This window comes from Danio aesculapii, chromosome 8 (genome assembly GCF_903798145.1).
Source record: "Danio aesculapii chromosome 8, fDanAes4.1, whole genome shotgun sequence".
Taxonomy (NCBI): domain Eukaryota; kingdom Metazoa; phylum Chordata; class Actinopteri; order Cypriniformes; family Danionidae; genus Danio; species Danio aesculapii.
The window spans coordinates 25,549,948-25,562,833 of record NC_079442.1 but is presented as its reverse complement, the minus strand read 5'-3'; the positions used below and the strand labels follow the sequence as shown (position 1 = coordinate 25,562,833).

At 36.6% G+C, this 12,886-nt stretch overlaps 1 protein-coding gene across 2 annotated transcripts in view; it reads left to right on the top strand.

Moving 5' to 3' along the window:
* kcnd3 (potassium voltage-gated channel, Shal-related subfamily, member 3) overlaps positions 1-12,886 on the top strand; it is a 177,250-nt gene that overhangs the window by 147,670 nt on the left and 16,694 nt on the right. The gene's annotated exons all lie outside the window — the stretch shown is intronic.

The window sequence follows — 12,886 nt, the reverse complement described above, 5'->3', positions numbered from 1 at the left end:
TGACCGATAATATCATTAAATGTGGAGGGGGCCTTATAATATTTTCTGGGGGAAAAGGGGGTCTCAGGCAAAAAAAAGTTTGGGAACCACTGCCTTAAATGCAAAAAACAAGAAAACTTCCGGATCTTTCTTTTCCCAAAATAACTTAATTCGACCCCTTTTGTAATAATCAATGTACACCGACATTTAAAAATGCACATACATTGACTACAAAAATGCAATTGGAAAAGCTTAACACCACTTTAATTTACATAGTTTAACAAATCATTTCTGACTACTACTTAGTAATTTTAGTAATACTATTAATTAATTATTGCGGTGTCACGGTGGCGCAGTGGGTAGCACGATCACCCCACAGCAAGAAGGTCGCTGGTTCGAGCTTTTCATGTTCTCCCATATACCTGTCGTATAGGTGAATTGGATTAACTAAATTGACTAGTGTGGGTGTGAATTCAAGAGTGTATGGGTGTTTCCCAGTGCTGGGTTGTGGCCGGAAGGGCATCCACTGCATAAAACACATGCTGGATAAGTTGGCAGTTTATTCCGCTCTGGCAACCCCAGATTAATAAAGCCGAAAACAGAATGAATGAATGAATTAGTTATTGAACATCTTTATTTCCATGTTTCCATAGAGAAATGTATGTCAATAAACTGAACTGCAAAATTGAAACTTTCTGATTAATAAACAAATCATTCAGTCGTGTTCCTTTGAGCCATACGAACCTATTGTTTAAAAAAGAAATTCAATCTCAATTGAAGTAATTTGTTATTCTTTTTCAGATGTTTAATGATTAAAAAGTCTTGGAATACAGCATACAAACAGTAAGCTACAAACATTTATCATAGCTTTCAGAATTCTTGCTTTGTATTCAGCAAGAGTAAGTCATGCATGTTTGGAACGACATGGAAGTATGAGTAATTGATGACAAAATTTAATTTTCGACTGCACTATTGTTTCAGCTTTGCACAGCACACCTGTTATGCGCAACAGCATGGGGTTTCTGTCACATCTGTACAAGCCTGATGAGATTTGTTCAGTTCAAGGGCTTTGGCTCATTTCTAGAGCACTCCGGGGCTTTCCAGAAGACTCTGCATTAAGCACATTGCAGACATGACAGCTCGGTTTGATGAAGAACCGTCCAAGTGAGCATCAGCGTAATGAAACTTTGATCAAAGTGCGGAAAGCTTCAGACTTCATGTGCTAATTTCATCTTCCAGTGTCTCACCTTAAGAACATGCAGCATTTTTTGTGTGTGACTACACAGAAATCTACATACAGCGGGCCAGCTTATTAATAACTAATGCAAATCTGCACAGCCAGAGAGCTAAAGAGAACAGACCGTTTCCTAGACATCACACAATTCTTTCATGACTGATCACTCAATGATCTCATTATGCTCAAACCCTCATGCCTGATCCGAAAGTTTGTTCAAAGTTAGTTTAGGAATCAGAGTTTTGATCAAAGTTGGTCCAGTAATTAGGGTTGATTCATTAGCTCTGAGAACAGAACTGTTAGCTGCTTCAATGAATGCTAATGACTTATTCATTATTAATTCAGCACCTGTTTTACATACACACTGCAAATATGAATATCATCTGTGATTCATTTTAGCAGCATTAACACATTTTAAAAAGCAAGTATTTTGCTCCAAATGTCAGGGCGACCAGTTCTACATGGCGGTGACGTATTTGCATACCTCCACAAATCCTGCTAGCACAGACAATCACACGTCATCAGCGTATTTCATGAAGCTATGCAGACCCAAGCTAAATGGAAGGAAAACAGCATCTATTTGTGTTCCACCTAGACCAAACACACCTAAAAAAAAAAGAAATAAGAAAGACAGTCTTAGAAACGATTATAATGAAAACAAATTCTGCATTAAGAAAGAGCTAATAGTACAAATGGATGTCCTGCAGGGACAGGACGTCAACATGATGTCATATTGACGTTGTACCCCAACGTACCCCAATGTCGTGGGGACGTTGGATTTTAATTGGAAATGAAATTCAAATCCAATGTCAGGCCGTCATCAATGTCCAAGATCCAACCTAAAATCTAACATATTTTAGATTAGTCTTTGAAAAGATGACTGTAATATGAAATTCAATGTAATAATGTTTTTATTATTATTATTATTATTATTATTATTAATATTATTATTATTATTATTATTATGCACACACATTGGTCAATTTAAATATATGTATTTATTCTTTTAATTTTATTTTTGTATACAATATTTTATTTTCTAACTAATTTTATATGTTATTTCTGTTCAATAAATGTTAGTGTGGGGAAAGTACATTCTGAAATACTATACAAGTTATATTCTGTACTGTTTGCTGGGTTTTGCAATATGATTAAAATCAATAAAAACAAACTTAAAAAAAGAGAGAAGGAGCTAAAAGCAGAAATAAAATTGCTGTCGCATTTTAGGCCTGGAGGCAACTAGGGTTGTGTACTGAAAACTAGAGGACCGGTATGTTATGGAGTGAATCAGAACACATATTTCAGTCCCTCATTTCAGTGCTGTTGAAATGCCTGAGCTGTCAGTTGAAATCAGGGGCACAGGAAGTGAAGGATAGGATTAGGAGACATGCCTCTTTAGATGAAAATAAATGAATAGGCTACATTTCAAATCAGTAATCCGTAAGTAATTTATCTGTAATTGGTCATTATTGTTAAGCATGATAACAAAAATAGAAAGGAAACTGTAATGTTTATTGTATATAGACTTTTCCTTAAAAAAAAATTCATTAATAATTGTTAAGCATGCATACTGTACACGTGCAGGGGTGCGTTTCTGAAAACTATCGTTAGCCAACCAAGTTCGCAAGTTGCGTCGTTACATAGTTCTTTGATTTGGCGTTTCCCAAATCCATTGTATTTCATTTCACTGTACTGACAGCAGTGACTCTTATCCGCTCTTTGACTGAACTCAGGGTCTCCATTAAAGCCAAATATCAAATCCCCTCTTTGATAAAATGGAAACTAAAATTTAAAGTAACAAACAAAAAACCCTGATATTCCATGATTGGACAAAATATATAAAATTCCATCACTTTCAATGTCTGGAATAGATCTTTTAAAAACCAATGATATCCATGAGCTCTAGGAACCTTGTGAACTGCACTGAGCAAAGAGCGAAAGTGAGGAGAGTTTGTTTAATTGACATAAATAATCCACTTAAGCTTGCTGAGCTTCCATTTCTGTGAATGCTCTTGTTTCACAGCTGTAGAAACTACACAAATGCAACAGAATATACGTCAAAGAGCTGACTCACAGATTAACCGATTTCTTCAGATCCTAAAGTTCTGTATAGACAGACAGCCAGCCAGCCAGCCAGCCAGCCAGCCAGCCAGCCAGCCAGCCAGCCAGCCAGCCAGACAGACAGACAGACAGACAGACAGACAGACAGACAGACAGACAGACAGACAGACAGACAGACAGACAGACAGACAGACAGATAGATAGATAGATAGATAGATAGATAGATAGATAGATAGATAGATAGATAGATAGACAGATAGACAGATAGACAGATAGACAGATAGATAGACAAAATGTGGCTCTAGGTATAATTCTGTACCTCCAGTAAACAACATGGGCTTGGTTTTGGTTGGGATATTTTTTAAATTAAACTAAACTGATTTACTATATTTTCATATGCACATTGAAATGGCTTTTTACGGCTCATCGGTTAGAAACAAACGTCCAAGGGGGCTTTATTATTTAAACAGATAGTTCACCACCAGAAAAATGTATTGAGCCATACTATGCTCATCCTGGTGTTGTTTGCCCCTTTTTGTCTTCTGTATACCTCAACATGAGTAATTGAACAGTTACAGTACCTGTTGTGTTCATGCAACAGCACGTTATCACATTCATTTGACAACCAGAGTTCCAGTCTGGACGTATTCAACTGTGAAGCAGCTACTCAGATATCTTTGATAGATTTCTAGGCTCTGCGTTTCATGTTTTATTAATCCTTTTTTCAAATATGACCACTTGTGTGCTTTTTCTGGACAGGTCTGAGGGAACTGTAGTCCTAATAGAGTCTTGTGAATATGAAGTCATGAACTAAGACAAAGAGTGAAGGTCAGGATTTGTGTTAAGTACTATAATTTGTCTCTCTTTTTAATAGCCTACTATTAGTCCCTGTTCTTTGCTTTTTCATGAAACAAGCAGGACTTTATTTTTCTTTTTTTTCTCTGAACAACATAAGGCTAAGTAAATAAGTAATTCTTAGTCATTATTATTAGTCATTAAAATAAGTCATGTTGACACTTGCCTGTAAAAGTCAGTTTTGTTGGTTAAAATAAGTGAGAAACATACAGCTCTTTCTTAAATTTCTTAACGATTAAGTCACGAATATAAGATTCAGGCCATTGAACATTGTTTTTGGTGTCTTGCCATCTAAAAGGATGAGAACCATTGGCTTAAATGATGCATCATATAATGTAAGGCTCATTTTTGCCTTATAGTGGCAAGCTAAAGGGTAAAAGTTTTGTTTTATAGCAAGTATTTGTTGACTACGTTTTTTAAACATTCACTGTATTCCTAATAAAACAAAAAAAAATGGTGATTAAAGTGCTTTTCTAAAGCATAAAAATACCATAATATGTTTGCAGATATTTAAGAAACATGCTAAGTGAACATTCTTGTTTATATGAAAAGCAATGCTGGAGTCAGTTATTCCGCTTTGGAATGTGAGTTAAGTGTCAGAACGGCTGTCTTTGTTTTGGTTCTTTGGCCACTTTAGCAAATATATTTTAGCATCCCGGGTTGCCTTCATGGTAAGCAGCGTATTTCAATCATTTAGTCAAAATGTGACCTCCGGTGGACAGTAACAGCCTCAAAATGAGATGCATATTCAAAGATCTACATGAGGTTATTAATTAGAGCAGGTCCTAACTCTATGTCCTAACAACACGCTATGTGACGAGATACGCCGTGACAAACAATTTGACTGTTTGCACCAGACGCAACATGACAGAAATTTAAATACAGCCATTCAGAAGCACAAATATGCACTCACTCACAAAATGGTAGGGTTTACAATCTAATTAATAAATAATAAAGCTCTTTAACATTATGTAGATGCTGAATCACTGATATGTGTCGGTTTTGAGTCACAGTTATGAAGTTCAATTTCAATGGGTATATACTTTTTTAAGATCTGAGGTAAACTGCTTTAGTATATGGCAATACATGTCCTGTAAAATGGCATTTAAACACACATTATTAGCATTTAACACCGAATAAAGCTCATGAGGTGTACCTGGGGTGATCATTGTCAGTTTTCTGTTGTTCAGCTCCAAAAAAAAGAAGTAATTTCTAATATATCAATTCGAGGTGTTGGTTAAAATAAAAACTCATTTACATATGGAAAATATTCCTTCTATTGCGTGTCGTTGCTTTTAGTTAGAAAACTGTTCAAATCTGCCTTTAGGCTCGATAGTCAGGCACACTCACGTCCATTTGGCGATGCGCCTGTATGGACTTGTCAGAGGAGGAGCTGATTAAAAATGTGCTTTGATCCGAGTGCAATACCTAGATCAACCACTGGGTGTCAAACTAACATACTGCACCTTTAATTATCATTTTAAGTTAACATTGACACTCTTGCAGTGTCAAAAAACGCTTACAGAAGGCTGAAAAACCCTACACCCAATGGTGAGAGATTTTAAGCAGCATCCTGTAGTATTTAGTAAATGTACAGTTCGATAGACACTTTATACACTGCTAAAAGGTTCTCTATTTTGCTGCCAATCCTTTTAGAGAAATGTACAATAAGGGAAAAAGCCTCTCAGCACCTCTGCACCAGTTTTTGGTAGTTTGCACAAAAACAAATGCATAAGCATAGCTTGCACATTGCATGCTATCTTAATGACACATTTCATGTATAAAAGGGTTTGAATAATGTAATAAATTAAAAGGAACAACTCAGTTACACAATGCTTTTTATTACATCCAATGGTTACAGTTTTAACATAGCTGTGATCAGCGTTACAAATAATGGTTAATTTATTATTAACCTTTTGAGATGGACAAGGCCCTTGTCTCTGTGATCAAACCATCCAATCACAATCCGCTGTGTATGATTTTAAAAGCTCTACTTTCACTGTGGCATCTATATGGTTCAGCGGTGCAGGTCAAATTTCATCACGCCACAGGAAACTGACCTTGTGGCATCGAACAGCACAAACTTTAATGAAACTTTTGTCTGTTTCTGATGCAGGATGAAGATTGAAGGTGTACAACTAAGGTGTCCCAAAGTGCCTTTATAATTGTATTGAATGTGCACTTGTAGTGTCCCTCAGAAGTAATTAAGGATTTTTTTAAATAAGAGGCACAGACCTGTATGGACCATTTCAATGTGGTCATGTCATTGGCCCATCAACATTTTCTGCTTGTTATCAAACTATTCCATAACTGTAACAAGAGGCAATTCAATCATAGCTTAATATTAAAACAGCTATCATAACATTATTTATCAATATATGGCTCTTTTTGGATTCTAGGAAGCTATAGAAATTAAATATGTAAAACAGGAAATGTAAACCATTGTTTTTGTTTAAATCCCTCAAAATGGTCTATACAAAAGTTTTATTTCAGATACACATTGGTACATTAAAACAGAACCTCTATGAAATGCACTCACTGGATATTCAGAATATGAAATACAGAATTTGGACAAAAAAAATTCACTGAAACCTGAAAATTGTATAAATAATTAAATATATTTGGTTTGCAGAAATACTTAAAACTAAACTGTTAAAAAATATTATAATTGTAACGTATAGGTGTGACACAAGTGTGGATCCACATGTACATTTAATATAAAAGGAGGGTTAAAACAAGCAGGGTCAGTTACCCGCAATGTCCAGGAATATCCAAATAAGAAATCCAACAAACAGACAAAGGTCAGTGCAGGCAGCAAAAAACCAAAGAATAAAGGACAGATGCAACATCAAATAACCAGGCATGGAAAGACAAGAAAACAATGGAAATGCTCAGAAATGTCCACTTCAGGGAAGCAAGACATCGCAATGTGTCAGTGTGACTTAAGCAGTCCAGATGATAGGAAACGGGTATGTGTTTGTAAAGCCGCCTTTCCACTGCACACGACAAATGACAAGTGACAGACCGGAAGTCACTATTTTTCAATGGAGAGTAGTCCGGGAGCTGCGTGTAGTTCCGATCATATCCGTGTGCGAAAAATTTCGACCAGATTTGAGCTGCGGATTCGCTAAAATATTTTAACTTCTGCGACTAGACCGCATGTGCCCGGCCAACTGGATGCGATGTGTTCCAGTGTCCAAGTAGGTCCATGTGTGTGAGATGAGGATGTTTTTTTTTGTTGGTTTTTTTTTATCAGAAAAAAAGTCTATATATTTATATTTAAAAATATTCTATTCTTAAATGAGTAATAAAAAATATAAAAAAGTTTAATCATGTCTCCACATTCCCTCCAGAATTTTTAGCAGTCTAAGATGAATTTCCAGTATTTATTCATTCATTCATTAAACCATTGTGAACACACAGAGAATAAAGCTTTTGCACTCCTTTATTTCAGACACCACCGCGAGAATCAGCTCGACATGGTGCATGACAAAACTGAAAATTCTGTGCGACTACCACAAGGGGGCGTATTCCGACAGTGGTGTCCGAATGTCGTGTGTAGTGGAAAGGCGGCTTAATAATAACAGTGGGTTGTGGGAAACGTTCAGATGGCTGGCAGAGTTTACGGATAGAGTGCCCTCTATTCACTACTTACTACTTGCCCTGCATTCACTACTTACTGCATTCACTACTTACTTGTATTTTTAACAAATATATATTTATTATCTGTTTTTGTCCTGTCTCTGTAATCCTGTTGCACTGTAGAAGCTCTGTGACGAAAACAAATTCCTCGTATGTGTGAACATACCTGGCAATAAAGCTCTTTCTGATTCTGATTCTAGTGGGGCGCAGTGGCACTCTAGCTGGTAATCGTAATAATAAGACAGTCCTGCTTTAAAGGTTTAAAAATAACTCTCAAGTTCAACTAACAGAATTTAATTCAAATTTAAACTAGGAAAGCACCAATAAGGACATTTTATACCAGTACAATAACTAAATATGTATAGCCAATAAATACTGACTGAGTTTAATTCTAAAGACAAAATACAAATATATATTTAATAGAGAACTGATTTCACTTTTAAAACTGTAGCTGCAGAAAACAAGGAAACTGCAAAGAAAATCTTGATCTTCCTTTTCTCAAAATCATTTATTTGCAAATTGCAATTTTTACAGTGAAAAAAAAACCATCAACGCTGCCGACATCTTGTTTTTCCTCTTGCAGAAACTGTTATAAAGCATCACACCCTTCATGGCCAGCAGCACACAAGTGTATCAACCCACAGAAAAAATCCATAATTAATCAAGAGATAATTAATTTCCTTACCGGCTGATAACATTAACATCTAAAAAATCATTTATCGACCAACACCGATGTGCCCATCAACGTATGCGTCACTAATGTAAACTATTACACATTTTCACTCAATTAACATGCAAATTAAATGCCATATTTATACATAAATAACACATTTTATTTAAATCCATATGTTATGTCCCTAATAGTACTATTTTTTGTCTAAAATGTAAAGATGAGGCCACAATCCATTCAGAAGATAGAGATCTTACCCACTCATTCAAAGCTACCAGAATAACAATACCTGAAACTACATTGTATTGCACGCTATCATAGTTCTGCTGAATAGATGGTATAAAAAATATTTTCAAATGCATTTCTTTTCAAATAGGAAACCTCTGATATGATCACAGCAAACTGAAATGGGTCACGGACCACAAATTTGCCTCATAAAGGAGTTTGATACATAATACTCACAATGAAATTAGAATAATAGAGGTCTTCCGGCCTCCCCGATCTCCATAGTACTGCTGAATATGTGTGTGACTGAAATGTAATCAGTGATTTTTTGCTTTGTTCTGTGTATCTGATCATCAGCGCAGGTTTGTTATGGCCGAGTCCTTCTGAACAACCATTCTCAGCAGCGATATTCTGTCACATTGATAAAGAACCTCAGCCGTTCCCCATCTCACGTTCTGCAGGGGCAGATCCTCCAGAAAAAAGCGTTTCTCATTTTTTTCCACGATAGCCGAAAATTGTTGCAGCATTTGTTGGAAATACAAACGGTCTCAGAGGCCCGAACTGATTCCATTATGTGATGGCAATCTCCTGTGAAAAGAGCAGAGTTAGCACTCCACTCACCCACAGGGACTCGCATGTGTGTGTGTGTTTGTGTGTGAGGGTTTTAATGATGGTGTATGTTCTTTCAATCTCTGTTCAAGTGTGTGTGAGAAATTAATGAACATCACAATGCCGGTTTGATCTCGGCGAGGCCCCTGATGCAATTGAGACACAATTTGTTCCTCTTCAATAATTTAAAAACGCACACTCGCATACAAACACTCGTCGGACTGAAAAGCAGTGAATTTGTATTTGAGAAAGCAAAGCCAGTTGGCCTAAATCAATAGGGGAGGGTGAACCGATGACCCCTGACGGTGGAGGGGAGCTGGTGTTATTCACAATGTATGTTATTCACAATGTATTCACATGGCCATGCAAAACACTGTTCTTCTCCCCTGAGCGTTTAGCTGTTAAATGTACATTGCTGTTAAATGAGCTGATCTCCAGCATTTAGAGGCGCTATTAACAGTTCAGACCATGAACACCTCCTGCCTATGTGTGAAGGTGACAAGAAAATCAGCCTGCGTGCTCCTATTACACACCTGACATGAGGCCACACAAAGCCGCTTTATGACTGAGAGAATGAAAACACAGTTAAAGCAGATTAATAAAATGGAAATATTCAAGTCACGCTGCAAAAAATGGAAATAAGAAAATCCTTTTTGTCAAGTTCTCCAGTATAATTATGCAGACGTCCTGAAAACAAGATTATTTTTCTTGCTTTAAGCGTAGAATGCTTAACCATCTAACTCTTGCTAAATTGCATTAAGTAAATAAAAATTGTGAAAATATACAAAAAGGGTAAAGATATACAGTTGGAATTATTCAGAATTATTAGTCAGAATTATTATTAAGTCAGAATTATTAGCCCTCCTGAATTATTAGCCTCGTTTATTTTTTTCCCCAATTTTTGTTTAACGGAGAGAAGATTTTTTCAACACATTTCTAAACATAATAGTTTTAATATCTCATTTCTAATAACTGATTTATTTTATCTTTGCCATGATGATAGTAAATAATATTTGACTAGATATTTTACAAGACACTTCTATACAGCTTAAAGTGACATTTAAAGGCTTAACTTGGTTAATTAGGTTGACTAGGCAGGTTAGGGTAATTAAATAAGTTATTGTATAATGATGGTTTGTTCTGTAGACTATCAGAAAAAAAATTGCTTAAAGGGGCTAATAATTTTGACCTTAAAATGTTTTTTTTTTTTATTAAAAACTGATTATTTTCTAGCCAAAATAAAACAAATAAGACTTTCTCCAGAAGAAAAATATTCAGACATACTGTGAAAATTTCTTGCTCTGTTAAACATCATTTGGGAAATATTAAAAAAAAAAAAAAGAAAAAAAAAATCAAATGGGGGCTAATAATTCTGACTTCAAGTATACTTGTACTGTGTATATATTAATGACAAATATATCAAGTTACATATTACATTATATTTATATTACATTATATTATATTATACAGTATATTATACATCCTGCAAAATGTAGATGTGTTTTAAGCATCTTTAAATGTTGTACTAAAGATTTGTGCCTGACAAATGAACAAGCAAAACAAATCACTAAAACAAAATAACCTAACAAAACAAAATGACCATGCTAGATTTTCTTAGATAGAAAACAATAAAAAATATTGCACATTAGGGCATTATGAGTGGCCTTATGCTGTGATCACACCAGAAGCGGAAGAAGCGTCAAGCGTCAGCATTATGCTGTGTTCACACCAGACGCGTGGAGCGCAAGTGATTTACATGTTAAGTCAATGCAAAGACACAAATAGACATCCTGCAGCGCGATACGCGCGAATGGCACCGCTAATTGAGCGTTTGACGCGCTAATTGCGCGAATCGCTCGGGTTCGTATATCTGAACTTCAGCGAACATTTGCGCCGCATTAACCAATCAGGAGCTTGCTCTTGTCGGGGCATGATTATGACGTAGCGCCTGTTGTTGGTGTCCCGGGGGGAAATCCTCCTGCCTACACCGACAACAGTTCATCAAACTGGGCTTGGCTCAGTTAGAAGCACCGCTGAAAGCGTCCATCATCCAGGTTAAATTTCTGGAGGAGTTTGAGCTCACAGAGCTGGGTGCACCTCTGAAAGGATCTAGTGGACTCAGACACTTCTCCAAACCAATCGATGCTGTTTTTCAGCCTTCATAAAGCACACAAACACAGTTATTTTCTTAATAAAATCCATGTTAGCCATTTAGCAGTGAAGCTATAGTCACCGGGCAGACAGAAGCCCTGCCCATGACGCGAATCCCCTGTTCTGTTCTGTTCTGTTCTGCAGTGAATTTGACGAGCGAATGAAGCGAGTACACTTAAATGTTCACGCGTCTATTTACGCATGATTATATAATAGCATAAATCATAATAGCATGATTTATCTGCTATGTACAGAGCAATGTACAGAGACATCCCGAATGAAAACAGGATGTCTCTGAGGACAATGACCTAAAGCACACTGTCAAAATATCAATGGAGTGGCTTCACAACAACTCGGTGAATGTCCTTGAGTGGCCCAGCCAGAGCCCAGACCTAAATCCTATTCAACATCTCTGGAGAGATCTAAAAAAATGGCACTTCCCATCCAACCTGATAGAGCTTGAGAGGTACTGCAAAGAGGAATGGGCAAAATTCCCAAAGAGAGGTGTGCCAAGCTTGTGGCATCATATTTAAAAAGACTTGAGGCTGTAATTGCTGCCAAAGGTGCACCAACAAAGTATTGAGCAAAGGCTGTTAAGTGTTAATACTTATGTACATGTGATTTTACTGGCTTTTTATTTTTAATAAATTTGCAACAATTTCAAAAAGATGGATGGATGGATGGATGGACGGATAGCAAGACTTATTAGCAAGCATTTAGTAATGGACTAAAAACCACTCAGAATATCTTTGCAACTGCATGGCAACACCCTGACAACCACCCATGATGCCCTAATATGTTCAAGAAAATGTAAAACTAATGTATTTATCTAGTTTAACACTTTTCCAGTGTAAATCCTTTTTATCGTGTCAATAGAGCTCCTTAAATATTGAGTGAGTCGAAACGAGAGGCAGAATCAGTTTTACATGAGATGATGAGAGAATGAGAGCACAAATCAGATCATTTGATGCCTCTGGATCTGAGAAGATTAAAATACTCTCATTCATTGTAAATATTAAAATTTGATGTTCCACAGAGGATTGACTGCTGGTTTTCCCCCCATCATCCATGCTGTGCCTATAAAAACGACATAGACTGAGGGAGTGCAAACCGCTGCTCTATCATTTATCGTTACACAGCTGCGCCAACCGTAATTCAGTATTACACAAGACGTTTACTGTAATTAACCATTACACAGCTGCGTTTCTCCAAATTACCATTCTTTTATGCTTTGTAGAGCAGGCGAGCAGGCGCTTTCTTCTCCCCTGATCGGTGCACATTTCCACCGCGTGGCTGTCAGGGTTGTTGGGATTGGTTCAGTAGTTTTCGAAGGCACTTGCATTTTTCATCATCTCATGACGGACAGCAATCTTTGCGAAAAATCCATTTTGTTTCTTAAAGTACTTTGATCTGAATTGCTCTTTCAACAGGGATCAGATTGAAACCAAGACCTCTCTGAT